This window comes from Aquarana catesbeiana, linkage group LG07, assembly GCF_042186555.1.
Source record: "Aquarana catesbeiana isolate 2022-GZ linkage group LG07, ASM4218655v1, whole genome shotgun sequence".
NCBI classification, from domain to species: domain Eukaryota; kingdom Metazoa; phylum Chordata; class Amphibia; order Anura; family Ranidae; genus Aquarana; species Aquarana catesbeiana.
In genome coordinates this window covers 339,587,259-339,599,933 of record NC_133330.1, presented here as the reverse complement: position 1 = coordinate 339,599,933, position 12,675 = coordinate 339,587,259, and the positions used below count along the sequence as shown (strand labels likewise).

The following is a 12,675-nucleotide window of genomic DNA, read 5'->3' as shown; positions in this document are numbered from 1 at the left end:
CAGAAACCCGCACCACCGCACCCCAACCGCATGCATTGCTAGATCAGAGTAGAAGCGGCCATGACACTGGAGTGCGGCTTTTCCTATATACTTGCAAATATATAAAAGTGAGATCCCTTCTTCACTGAATTCTCCTTCAGCCATCTTTTCCCATAATCCTCCATTCTTTGCAACTCAATGCGTCTCTGGCGACACGGGGCGTCAAACTTTTTTTTTCTTGAAGTACTCAGACTGCCTTTTTTTTTTTTCTTCCTCTCCCACAATAATTGGAGGTGATTATAACTGGGAAAATTCTGAAAAGATCTATTTAGTGCTTAAGCTGTGTAATAATATAATGTTCCTCTACGCTTGTACCTGGTCGCTGCTAATCTGCAGAGGAATGCGCGGCGCAGGAATTACCCGGCGTCCACCTTGTCAGCTCAGGTTCCCGCGGCTCCCATTCTCTCCTCTGGGAGGAATGACGTCTCTAATTAATACGCTCACACAGAAATGCTGCTCGACTGGATCCAGTTCCCCTGTTTGTCTGCGAGGCGTCTGGCTTCGCCGTGATGTCATCCCCAGGTGCACCGAGCGGCTACTGGGCCCGCGGCCAAGCGGCATCGTATACCCAACTTAAAGAGACGGCGCAGATGGCGTGCGGGTTACGTCGTGGAAAAGAGCGACTCCGGAATCTATAAAACGTTTCCACACTTCTACAGAGAGGGAGGAGTACAGTATAACCTTGGATTGAGAGTAACTTGGTTTGAGAGCGTTTTGAAAGACAAGCAAATTTTTTTAATACATGTTTACCTGATATACAAGCAATGTCTTGATACACAAGCAATGTCTTGATATACAAGTGATGTCTTGATATACAAGTAGCGTCATGTCACAGCTGGGTATAAAAGAGAAGTGAGGGCGCCCCTAAGTGTAGCAATACGGTTACATTTAAGGAAAGGTACAACATTTAGCAACTCTCATGGTTGATGATTAAAACAGAAACATCTAAATATGGAGGCATCCGGGGTAAAGGTGTCCACATAGACCATCCCCCGCACCATGTGAGTGTCCTGAAAAAGGGCTTTAGTTTTAATACATTTCTTTTTAAACGGTATCACACTATCCAGTCCTTATTTCTTATCTGTATGTGGAGACTGGGCAACTTAGGATCTCACAGGTCCATCTTCACAGAACCCAGAGGTGGTTCACTGGCGTGTATTGACCAAGTATAAGTGTGAGGTCACACGTCTGAGTATCCTCACACAGGGGGGAGCGAAGTGTTTTGTCACCTGAACACATTTGGAACACCACTGCAGGTTTCAGGATCACGTTTTCATGGACTTTATGATCTTTGTGCAAATGTATTTTATGATTCCTCTTCAGTAATGTTATTGTGTCACCAGCACTATAGCACTTTATTTATCACTATAAGATTTGGAGCAGGTTAAAGAGGAGCTCCACCCAAAAATGGAGCTTCCTCTTTTCGGAATCCTTCCTCCCCCCTCTGGTGTCACATTTGGCACCTTTCAGGGGGGAGGGGGGAAGCAGATACCTGTCTAATCCAGGTATTTGCTCCCACTTCCGGGCATAGATAGCGGCAGTATCTGCGGATATCTACGCCATGTCCAGCGCTTCTCCCCCCCCCCCCCTCCGCTGTCTTCTGGGAGACACACAGATCCCAGAAGACAGCAGGGACCAGGGGGATCGCACAGCGCAGTAGGGACCCGTGCTGTGAGGCCACAACGCTTCACTTCCTGATTCCCTTACCAAAGATGGCGGCGCCTCCACCCGAGAGCCGAGGGACGGATCGGCTTCGGGTGCCGACATCGCAGGGCGCCCTGGACAGGGAAGTGGTCAAATTTTAAAAGTCAGCAGCTGCAGTATTTGTAGCTGCTGACTTAAAAAAAAAATAAATAAAAATTGGCGGAACTCCGCTTTAAATGAAATATATCTATGGAGTAACTTTGATTGATACATCTTGAACATTATCATTGCATTTTGTCACAAAGCACTTTGGCACTTTATTATTGTTTCAGTATTTGTTTTCTATCACCCTCATTTATATGGGTTTTATCAATGATCACTAGTTTAGCGCGGCATTTATACACATTTATTTCTTATGGGGAAATTCGCTTTGATATAGAAGTGCCGTGGATTACAAGCATGTTCCCAGAACAAATTCTGCTCACAATCCAATTCTACTGTATATAAGGCAGAACCTCGATGTGACCAAAAGATTTTTGGTGTTTTCCAGTGACAGAGCTGCTTGGATTTCTTAAGAATACGTTTACAGCGGGTGCGGTAGGAGTTGGGCAGCTACTCCAGTGCAGTCCCACCGCAAGAAACACTATAATACTAATAATAACAATAATAATAATAATAATAATAATAATAATAAGTATAACCAATAATGTGTTTCACACGCCATGGGCTTTCAAAAAAAAAAAAAAGAAAAAAAAAAAGAATATATAATATATTATATTGTCATTTGGGTACAGCTGTACTATTTAATATGTTTTTATTTTGCATATTTTGTATATATATTATTATTATGATTATTATACAGGATTTATATGGCGCCAACAGTTTGCGCAGCGCTTTACAACATTAGGGCAGACAATACAGTTACATTACAATTTGGTACAAGAGGAATCAGAGGGCTCGTTAGAGCTCACAATCTAAAAATTATTTTTTGTATCATTATTTTTACACTTTATTATTTGTTTTTTATAGCACAAAGTTTTTGATTGCTATTAATGATAAGAACGTGGTATTGAATTGGTTAATTAACCTGCTGACACCCCTACGGGGGGAGGGTCTGGCTAGGTATAAATTACCAGTTCATAGATGAAACAAATGGGATTTTGATAAAGCACAATTTGTGTGTGAAACATGTGAGCCGTCCCTCCCTTGCTTGTACATGTAGTGCTCCTCATGTTCTTCGTGGTTTTATGAGAGTAAAGGCATTTGGATCTCAGTTTGGTGTGCAGCCATCTGGATTTTCCTTTCATTTTTGACACGACTTTACAGCGACTTTGACGCGTCTTTACCGATAGTTTGCTGTGCTTATGGTGTCTTTTTCATAGGTCATGTGACTTAAAAAACCACATCAAAAACGTAACACGGGTGCGTTATTGATGCATTCTTGCTGCATTTTTAATGCATTTCAACAGGGAGGTGCGTTTTTGGTGCATATTTTTTTTAAATCACTAAAAAAGCAGCAAGCAGGATTTTTAACACCGCGACAGAAGCGTAACGGACCAGTGTGAAGACATACGTAGAATTTAAAGGGATACATTTATTGCGCTAAAGGTGCCAATAATGGCCGACAATAAATTCATATTCATTATAATGTCGAGCATAATACAATTCTATATAAAAATATATATACTTTTTAAAAACTGTCAGGCTGGGTTCAGACTATTGAGAATTGGATGTGGGATTCCCCGCATCCAATTGGCAATAGCAGGAGATTTTGACCGGCGTTCTGCCGAGAAAGTTCCCCTCGGCGGATAAGGACCCCCTTGTACTGTGCAAGCGCAGCGCTTGCGCAGTACGAGCCGGCGGAAATAGCCGAAGCTGAATAGGTGTAAATCAGCTGTACACGGCGCCTTTAACAGGGCCCCTCGCGGGCTTGCTTCGCTCGCCACGCTTTGGGCACGGCCTCACTTCGGGCACGGCCTCACTTCACTCTGCACTTTTTTACTCTGCCTCTAGGTCCACTTGGATGGTGGGGCTTGAACCTGGACCCAGGGCGCAGGCGCCGTGTACAGCTTATTGAAGGTTTTCAGCTTCGGCTATTTTCGGCGGCTCCTTAGTCGTTCGTACTGCGCAAGCGCTGTGCCTGCGCAGTACAGGGGGGTCCTTATCCACCGGGGGAGCTTTCTCGGCAAGACACCGGCTCTCTATGGTTCATATATCTCTGCAGCGGATTCGGTGTGTTTTTTGGTCCGTTTCAGGTCCAAATTCAGCCCAAAATTTGGGCTGAAATCAGACCTGAAGCGGTGAACGGGGACACACCGGACCCCCTGCTGGGAGCCGCATGCGGCTCATATGTGAACCCAGCCTCATTTTCGGTTACCAAAATTTCCATTCGGTGCACCTCTAACAACCCCTTGTATAGATGAGACCATTGTGACCTGAGCTTGTTGTGTCAGTACCATTCATGGCAATCAATGATATGCGGACTCAATCATTCTAAATCTCTCAGCTATGCAAATCGAGGCAGAGAAAGTCTTTTACGTTCACTAAATCCCCCTTTAATTTTTCTCCCTGAGTCCAGCACAATAATTAGTCCAGCTCAGGTAGTACATTGTAATGCGTCACATAATCCCAGCAGCCTATCCACATGCATCTGAACGGGTTAGTGAGGACACAATGATCCGCATCCTGCAACCCCGCCGAGTCTTCCACTACCCTGAAACCGGCACTGCCCCCCCCCCCCCACCCCGCCGCTCTGTATACGTCAATCAGGGGGGACTCTCACTTTGGTATAAAGCAATAAAAATGCAAAAAGTACTAAACAGTTATTAGAAGGACAATGTGCTCATTAGAGGGCTGAGATTTTATCTCAGCAGCTGCGGATCAAGGAAGTAATTACACTGAAATGGCCACTAGGGGGACAACCTATCTAGCAGTACTGCATAGGTAAAAAAAAAATATTATTAATATTATTACAGGATTTGTAAAAGACTAAAGGGCCAATTGTGCCGCGGTTTAAGTGAGACAGTACAGTTGCAAAAGAAATCAAGAAAAGAAGGTTAGGAGGGCCCTGATCCTGAGAGCTTACAATCTAAAACTAGACTCACACCTGTAGAATCACATTTGATCATTCGGACAAGAATGGACTCGACTAATCTTGAAGGAGTACCACATCCATGTCTCGATTTTTGTAAAACAAACGTTTTAATTCTGGAATAACTTTGACAACTGCGTGCGCATAATGCTGATTACGATTTTTCTCGGACGGGAGTGAATTCGATGATTAGATATTCATTCATTATCAAACATTCTCTATCACCCTCCCCCCTTTATTTTTTTCACTTGTTCTGGTTGAAACCAAATTGTCATATCGCCCCCTTTAAATCTAAGATATTTAATTTATTTATTTAGTACAAGTATTTATATATAGTGCCTTGAAAAAGTATTCATACCCCTTGACATTTTCCACATTTTGTCATGTTACAACCAAAAACGTAAATGTATTTTATTGGGATTTTATGTGATAGACCAACACAAAGTGGCTCATAATTGTGAAGTGGAAGAAAAATGATAAATGGTTTTCAACATTTTTTACAAATAAATATCTGAAAAGTGTGGGGGGGGGGCATTTGTATTCAGCCCCCTTTACTATGATACCCCCAACTAAAATCTAGTGGAACCAATTGCCTTCAGAAGTCACCTAATTAGTAAATAGAGTCCACCTGTGTGTAATTTAATCTCAGTATAAATACAGCTGTTCAGTGAAGCCCTCAGAGGTTTGTTAGAGAACCTTAGGCCCCTTTCACACTGGAGCGGTTTTGCAGGCGGTATTGCGCTAATAATACCGCCTGAAAACTGCCCCTAAACAGCCTCCGCTGTTTGTTCGGTGTGAAAGCCCGAAATCTGGGAGTTGTAGTCTCTGCAGAGCACAGGCACCAGAGGGCCAAGTCTGTTGTCTGTGCTGTGAAAAACTACAACTCCCGCCATGCACTAGGGGGGACAGGCTAAGAGGACTGAGCCGAGAGCTGTCCACGGAGGCTCAGAGTCATCAGCTTCAGCTCACACAGGCAGCGCCGGCGTCATTTGTGCAGCGCTCGGCTCGCTCACCCCACTGGCTTGCATGTGCACACGGTCACTCACAGGGGATATTTCCCTGCACTCCCGAGTCCCCACACTTACGTCTTGTCAGGCAAATTAGGCAGCCACGGCCCGCGAGGCTCTTCTGGGGGCGAGGCCTAAGGCAATCGCCTAATTTGCCTAATTAAAGAGCCGCCTCTGATTTGGAGTGTGGGAGGAAACTGGAGTACCCAGAGGAAACCCACACAGGCACAGAGAGAGCAAACTCCAGGCAGGTAATGCTGTGGTTGGGATTTGAACTGAAGACCCCAGTGCTATATTCAAATGAACATTCTGAAAACAAATTTCTAATGAATATCTACAGGTATAAGGCCAGCTTTAAGAAAAAGAAACCCCCCTTCATTGGGACTTTGTAGGCAACAGACACATATATATTGTCAAAAAACTATAATTTATTGAATACATAAAAACATTCAATCATATAATGACCAATATTAAAAAAAAACATGAAAAAAGTACACCAAAAGTATACAAAACATCATAGACAAAACAGAAAACCATGAGTTACAAGGTATATAAGACAAAAAAGATTGTTACACTCCGGTATAAAATGATCCCCGATTCCCGACGCGTTTCTGGTTCAAGCACCTTCGTCAGGGGTATTAAGTAAGAGTGTATGTAGTCATAATTTTGTCTTTACATGTAAATAATTACACCATATAACAGAATGAATGAAGCAGTGCCAGTGCCAGGTCATATAAATGTTATCACCCCATGTAAATAATGGAAAACCTCACTGGTTGGCGTCTCCTCGCTCTGCAGTGCAACCAGCGAGGTTTTCCGTTATTTACATGGGGTTCTAACATTTATATGACCTGGGAAGTGTTGCAGCTTCATGCAGACTTGGAGCCATATTTAAGGCTTTGGATAGCACTCTCAGCCCAAACAAATCCACAGACCTTGTTCTGGCAATCTGCCATACCTGACTCCCTGTGAACATCAAGCAAATGAAACTAGGTAAATTCCTGTTCTCACAATATTATCGTATATGGTTGGCGCCCATCTACACCCCCGCTGGCACTGCTTCATCCATTCTGTTATATGGTGGAATTATTTACATGTAAAGACAAAATTATGACTACATACACTCTTACTTCATACCCCTGATGAAGGCGCTTGAACCAGAAACGCGTCGGGTACCGGGGATCATTTTATACCGGAGAGTAACAATCTTTTTTGTCTTATATACTTTGTAACCCATTGTTTTCTGTTTTGTCTATGATGTTTTGTATACTTTTTTCATGTCTTTTTAATATCGGTCATTATATGATCGAATGTTTTTATGTACGTTCAATAAATTATACTTTTTTTTAACAATATATATGTGTCTGGTGCCTACAAAGTCCCAATGGAAGGGGATTCCTTTTTCTTACCAGAATATCAGGGATGTGGTCTGATATGGTGAAACCCCCCTTTTTGTAAGGCCAGCTTTAGGGTCCTTGTACACGGCAGTAATAAATCACTTATAATCCCTGATGTATTTTTGAGGGATCTTGCTTGCTGAGACCAATAAAATTCAAGTAAAATCTGCAAAGTGCTTGCCTATACATGCAAATAGATGTTCGCTTAAATGTCCATAAAATTCTTCATCTATTCATTTTTTTTTTCGGTTAAGAATTTTATTTACCCCTGAACCCATATATGTATAGACTCACAGGAAACAATGCACTGCATTCAGATCCGTAAAAAAACAAACAACAAAACAAGCAAAAATGCTGTACAGCACTTTTCAAGGACCCTAAAAGATGACGAAAATATGGTACAGCAAGAATGTAAAATGTTAAATATACATAAAAAAATATATATTTAAAGCTGAACTCCAGTAAAACAGCTGCAAACATAGATGAAATGCATATATTGGAGCGGTTTTACTTGACCAAGGGTTTGTATTCCTGTGCATCCAGGTCTGCGATTTACACACAGGCCAGCTTTGAGACCAACCTTTTTTTCTAATGTAATTTAGTAAAGCTAACAGGTCTTCTCCCTCCCCCTGCTTGTGATTGGACAGTGAAAGGAGAAGCAGCAGACTGCTCACTCCGCTCGCTCCTCCTCAGTATGTCGCTGCACCACAACTGCTTGGCTCCTTGTTTTGCTTTTCCCTTTCCCAGACTAACATTAATCATGATGCCCGCCGCCACCGCCGACCCGGAAAAAAAATAAAACACCTCCGGTCCCTACGAAGGCTCCCACCGCCTGACAGTTCTTAAATAACTAAGGGGCGTGGCCACCAAAAGACATGACTGACCCCCGCCCCTTAGTTTTTTAAAGGTTGTCAGACGGGGGAAGATTTTATCAGGTACAGAGCTTCTTCTTTTTTTGGGTCGGTGGTGGCAGCGGGAATCGTGATTGACGCTGGATCTACACCAAGGGACTTTTTTTACATTTTTGTTTTTTAAATAAAGGACTTATCAAAAACGGACTACTGTCATTTTTTAACCTACATTTTTTGGGGGTGAATGTCATGGGATACTAAGTCATTGACATGGGTGGGGATCTGGGACTCTTTCAGATTCAAATAAGTTTCCCTGCCCGCAGATCCCCACAACCACCGGCCAGGGTTGTGGGGAAGAGGCCCTTGTCCCCATCAACATGGGGACAAGGTGCTATGGGGGGGGGGAAGAGCCCCCCCTTCCCCAAAGCACCCCCCTCATGTTGAGGGCACGTGGCCTGGTATAGTTCAGAAGGGAGGGTCCTCGCTCATCTCCCCCCTTTCCTGGCCTGCCAGCCTGCATACTCGGATAAGGGTCTGGTATGGATTTTGGGGGGGAACCCACGTCGTTTTATTTTCCTGGAGTGGGGGTTCCCCCTAAAATCCATACCAGACCAAAAGGGCCTGATATGGATTGGGGGGGACCCCCCGCAGTTTTTTTTTCAGAATTTTTAATTGTTCTGTTTACATCTAGCTGTCAGTGGGTTTCCCAGCTGATGTTATCGGTTGTTACGGGCGCAGTGGTCGGCTTCCCGGTCCGCTCCTTAACAACCAGCTATTGAGGGAGGGGGGAACCCCTGAACAATACCGCACGTGATACTGCCAGCAAAACCCTGAAATTATATATATATATATCTTTTTTGTTTTTGTGAATTGGAATTTTTTTACCTCATGCAATAATTTATGCAAATGAGTCATATGACCATGTTATCGCATGTGGTAACCTTTAGTAAACTGACCCTGTTATACTTTGTACGGTGCCATATCTTGTATTGGGGTGTTCACTCCCTCTTGCACTAAAAATTATACTGAAAAAGTAAAAATTACACCGAAAACCCCCAAATAAAAACATTTTTGAAAGGCAGTGGTTGTGCGCTATGCTTTGCTACAAAGCACATGCATTAGTAATGTAATTTGGGTTACCATTAAGAGTCAAATATGCAACACATACGTTTTTTCCAGCAGAGGAAAAACCAGCCAAGGTGAACATTATGACAATAAAATTCTCAATATGTTCCATTGAAGCCCTGGCAGGACACACTGGGAGTTGTAGTCCCTCAGCAGCTGGGGGTTACAGGCTGTGAAACCTCGGAAAATAAACTTTCTATCTAGCAGATGCTAGTCAGAGCCAAGACACTGGAATAAAACTGATAAAAATAGTGTCAGCCGCTCTGAGAGGACATAATTTACCTTTACAGATGGAAAAGGTTTCTCCAGTCTGAGGCAATGACATGCCGCTTAATGGGCTAAGAATACAAACTGCTAATTGCCTGGTTACCATGGATAGAGAACACAGCTGAAAATATCCCCAGCCCTTCCCACCATCTGTGCTGCAGGAGGCCCTCCGCTAACGCCACGCTGGACCGAGCGCTGGTTACCGGGAGATGAGACGTGGCGGCTTCACCGTCTCAAATCTTATCATTTAAACATTTTAGAAGTAATGATATTGTGGACAGGGAACGTTATCAGAGAGCTCCAGGATGATTCCTAAATACCTGCGGCTGTCACTGGTGCATCTGACAGGCGGCTGGGAGGCAGCGTGTCACCTCTTCATGGTCACAGGACCGTGGCACAGCCACATGCATTCCAAGCAATTGCATGGAGATTGGGAAGGGGCCCCATTCACTTGAATGGGTCGCGCTCGGTGACGGTACTGCTTGCAGAACGCGACCTGTGGTATAAATTTGTTTGCCACTACAACTCTTATATCCTTATGGAATCCCCTCGGGTGACCTGGTGAATGGCAGTACTTGGCCCTGTTCTGATCTTTGGCCACACTGAGTACTAAAGGACATCTTTTTTCTGTGTTTCTGCTGGCTGCCAGCTCCACCCCAGGCTGAAGCCCAATTTATGGCCGTTCCTGTGGTAGAGCCGCAGAACAGCATTTAAACCACCGCCATCTATCTCTGTAGAGCAGGGGTCTCAAAACTTTTGAAACAAAGGGCCATTTTACGGTCCTTTAGACATTAGGGGTGCCGAACTGTGATCACTGGGCATAGAAAAGGTCCTGATGTCAGTGGGAAAAACAATGCCCCATCTTTGGTGTCAGTGGAAGGAATTTGTTGGTCTCATTGGGAGAAATAGTGCCCCATCATTGGTGTCATTGGGCACCATTATTGGTGTCATATGGAGGAATTGGACCCCATCGTCGGTGCCAATGGGCGCCCCGTGTTGGTGCCAATGGGAGGAATTGGGCCTCATTGTTGGCATCATTGTGAAAAGTTGGGCCCCATCACTGGTGTCACTGGGATGGGTTTATGCCCCACTGTTAATATGAGAGGATGAAATCGTGCCCCAAGGGCGGGATACAAGCAAGCAAAGGGCCGCAGTTTGGAGACCACTGCTGTAGAGTGTGGCTCATTGTAGAGTGAGAGATGCTAATTTAATCAGGTCTGATCCCATTTATGCTGGATAGAGGAGCCCAGACACCCAGTAGATAATGCAGACACAGTGTAAGCTCAATGTAGACCCACTCTATAAGACCCCTTTCACACAGGCGCCTCTGTGGAACGGAATCTGCTTGCTTGGCGGGGGAGCCTCTCCTTTTTATTATCCGATCGGATACACCCGACGGATGGAAAATAGGACCACCATCCTTCCGGATTTTGCGAACAGGATCGTATTGGATAGCAGCAGATGTCACCTGCTCCATAAAGGAGATTGCAAGGTCCGATCAGGTGCCGCTGAAAAACGGACAGGCAGACCTGATCGGACAGCCCGTGTGAAAGGGGCCTTAAAGTGGATGTAAACCCGATTCATGAAATTTGAGCTGGGCACATTTGTCTGCAGTGTTTTCTTATCTTTCTTCAAAGCACTATGTCCCGTAGCTGTCTTCTGCTCCGTTCTTCTGTTATCAGCCTGATAACTCCTCACAAGTTCTCCGTCATATATGATAAAAGCAGCTGGATTTTTGTGTTGGGGAGGTTGCTATAAATAGATTAGTAGAGTGCTGAAAGGTTCAACAAACAGAGCTGAAAGTCTCTACCTATGAGGAGAAGTGGTGTGTGCCTTTCCTCCAATCAGATGTCTTGCCTGTATGCTCAGATTTCACTGTAGTGCTAACCAGGAAGAGAAAAATCTCCTAACACAATGTGCACTTCCTAAACAGTATTTAAAGCTGAAGACAGCAGATATACATGTAAAACTTATGTAGGGAGATTTGTTTCATTCCTGTGTATCATCTGAGGCTGTTCACTTCACTGGGTATATGTGAGGGTTTACATCCACTTTGAGCTCAATGCAGACAAACTCTATAAAGCTCAATAAAGAGAGAGACACACTTTATTTAGCTCAGTGCAGGCATATTGGCTGAATCCATGGACTTCCTCTTCGCTCAGCACTGGTTGGGGCGATGACAGATCTTTTACAGTCAAAGTAATAGTTGACAGTTTGTGTTGTTGTGAACGACAGCGCTCGTCTCCAGTGCCAGAGATAAGCGCTGTCATTACAAAAACACAAGCTCCCAGCTAGTATCTGCCTGGAAACGATGAATCACTGAGTGATTGGCATTGAGCACTGAGCAGATTATCAGCCCATGGATGCGTCCACTGTGTCTGCACTGAACCCTATAGAAAACATGCATTCCACCTGCCTGGTATCCAGGCTCTTCCACTATAAATGAAAGTCTGAGAAAACCCAGGGCTCCCGTGTGTACTGAGTCCATCCCTGATCCACTGCCACATCTCCTCCGTGTGCAGTTACTCAAACCTAATTCAAAATGCATACCCTTCTGAGCAGCGTGGTTAACCACTTGCCGACCAGCTCACACAGATATACTGCGGCAGGTTGGCCCTCCTGCGTGAACCGATGTACCTGTACATTGGCCCGTGCAAGGAGGATAGCGGGCGTGCGCATGCCCGCCACGTGCCACGGGAGCGTGCCCGTGGGTCCCGCAGACTCAATGTGTACTAAGACAAAACGGGTAACTGCCTATGTAGAAGGCAATTTCCCGTTCTGCCTAATGACATGTCTGAGATCTTCTGTTCCCAGTGATCAGGAACAGTGATCTCTGTCATGTCCCAGTGAGCCCATCCCCCCTACAGTTAGAACACACCAAGGGAACACACTTAACCCCTTGATCACCCCCTAGACGATGTCCAAGGAGACGAAACGCGTCGGATAGGACCCCACTGCCGCCATTTTACTTGTACAGCGCTGTCTTTTACCCATTGTCCATGTGAGTGTATTTCTTTTTTATAATAAATTTGGTACACATTTTATACGGGATTACACTATGTGGCCTTTTTTGTTTCTCTTTGATTAACGTAACCATCATTTACTGTGGACACCACCCCTGAGGCTCACATCATCATATAAACCATCCTTGGATCTTCTTCCACCTCCCACGGAATTCCATCTACCATTCAGGATTCAAGCTTGTTTGACCCAATCAAACGTATGTTTATTGGGTTCAAACGTTCCGGTAAGCC

The 12,675-nt window shown here is 44.5% G+C and overlaps 1 protein-coding gene across 1 annotated transcript in view; it reads right to left on the bottom strand.

The window, feature by feature from the left end:
- Positions 1-12,675, bottom strand: part of PTPRF (protein tyrosine phosphatase receptor type F) — a gene marked incomplete in the record, with an annotated part of 622,098 nt that overhangs the window by 421,255 nt on the left and 188,168 nt on the right.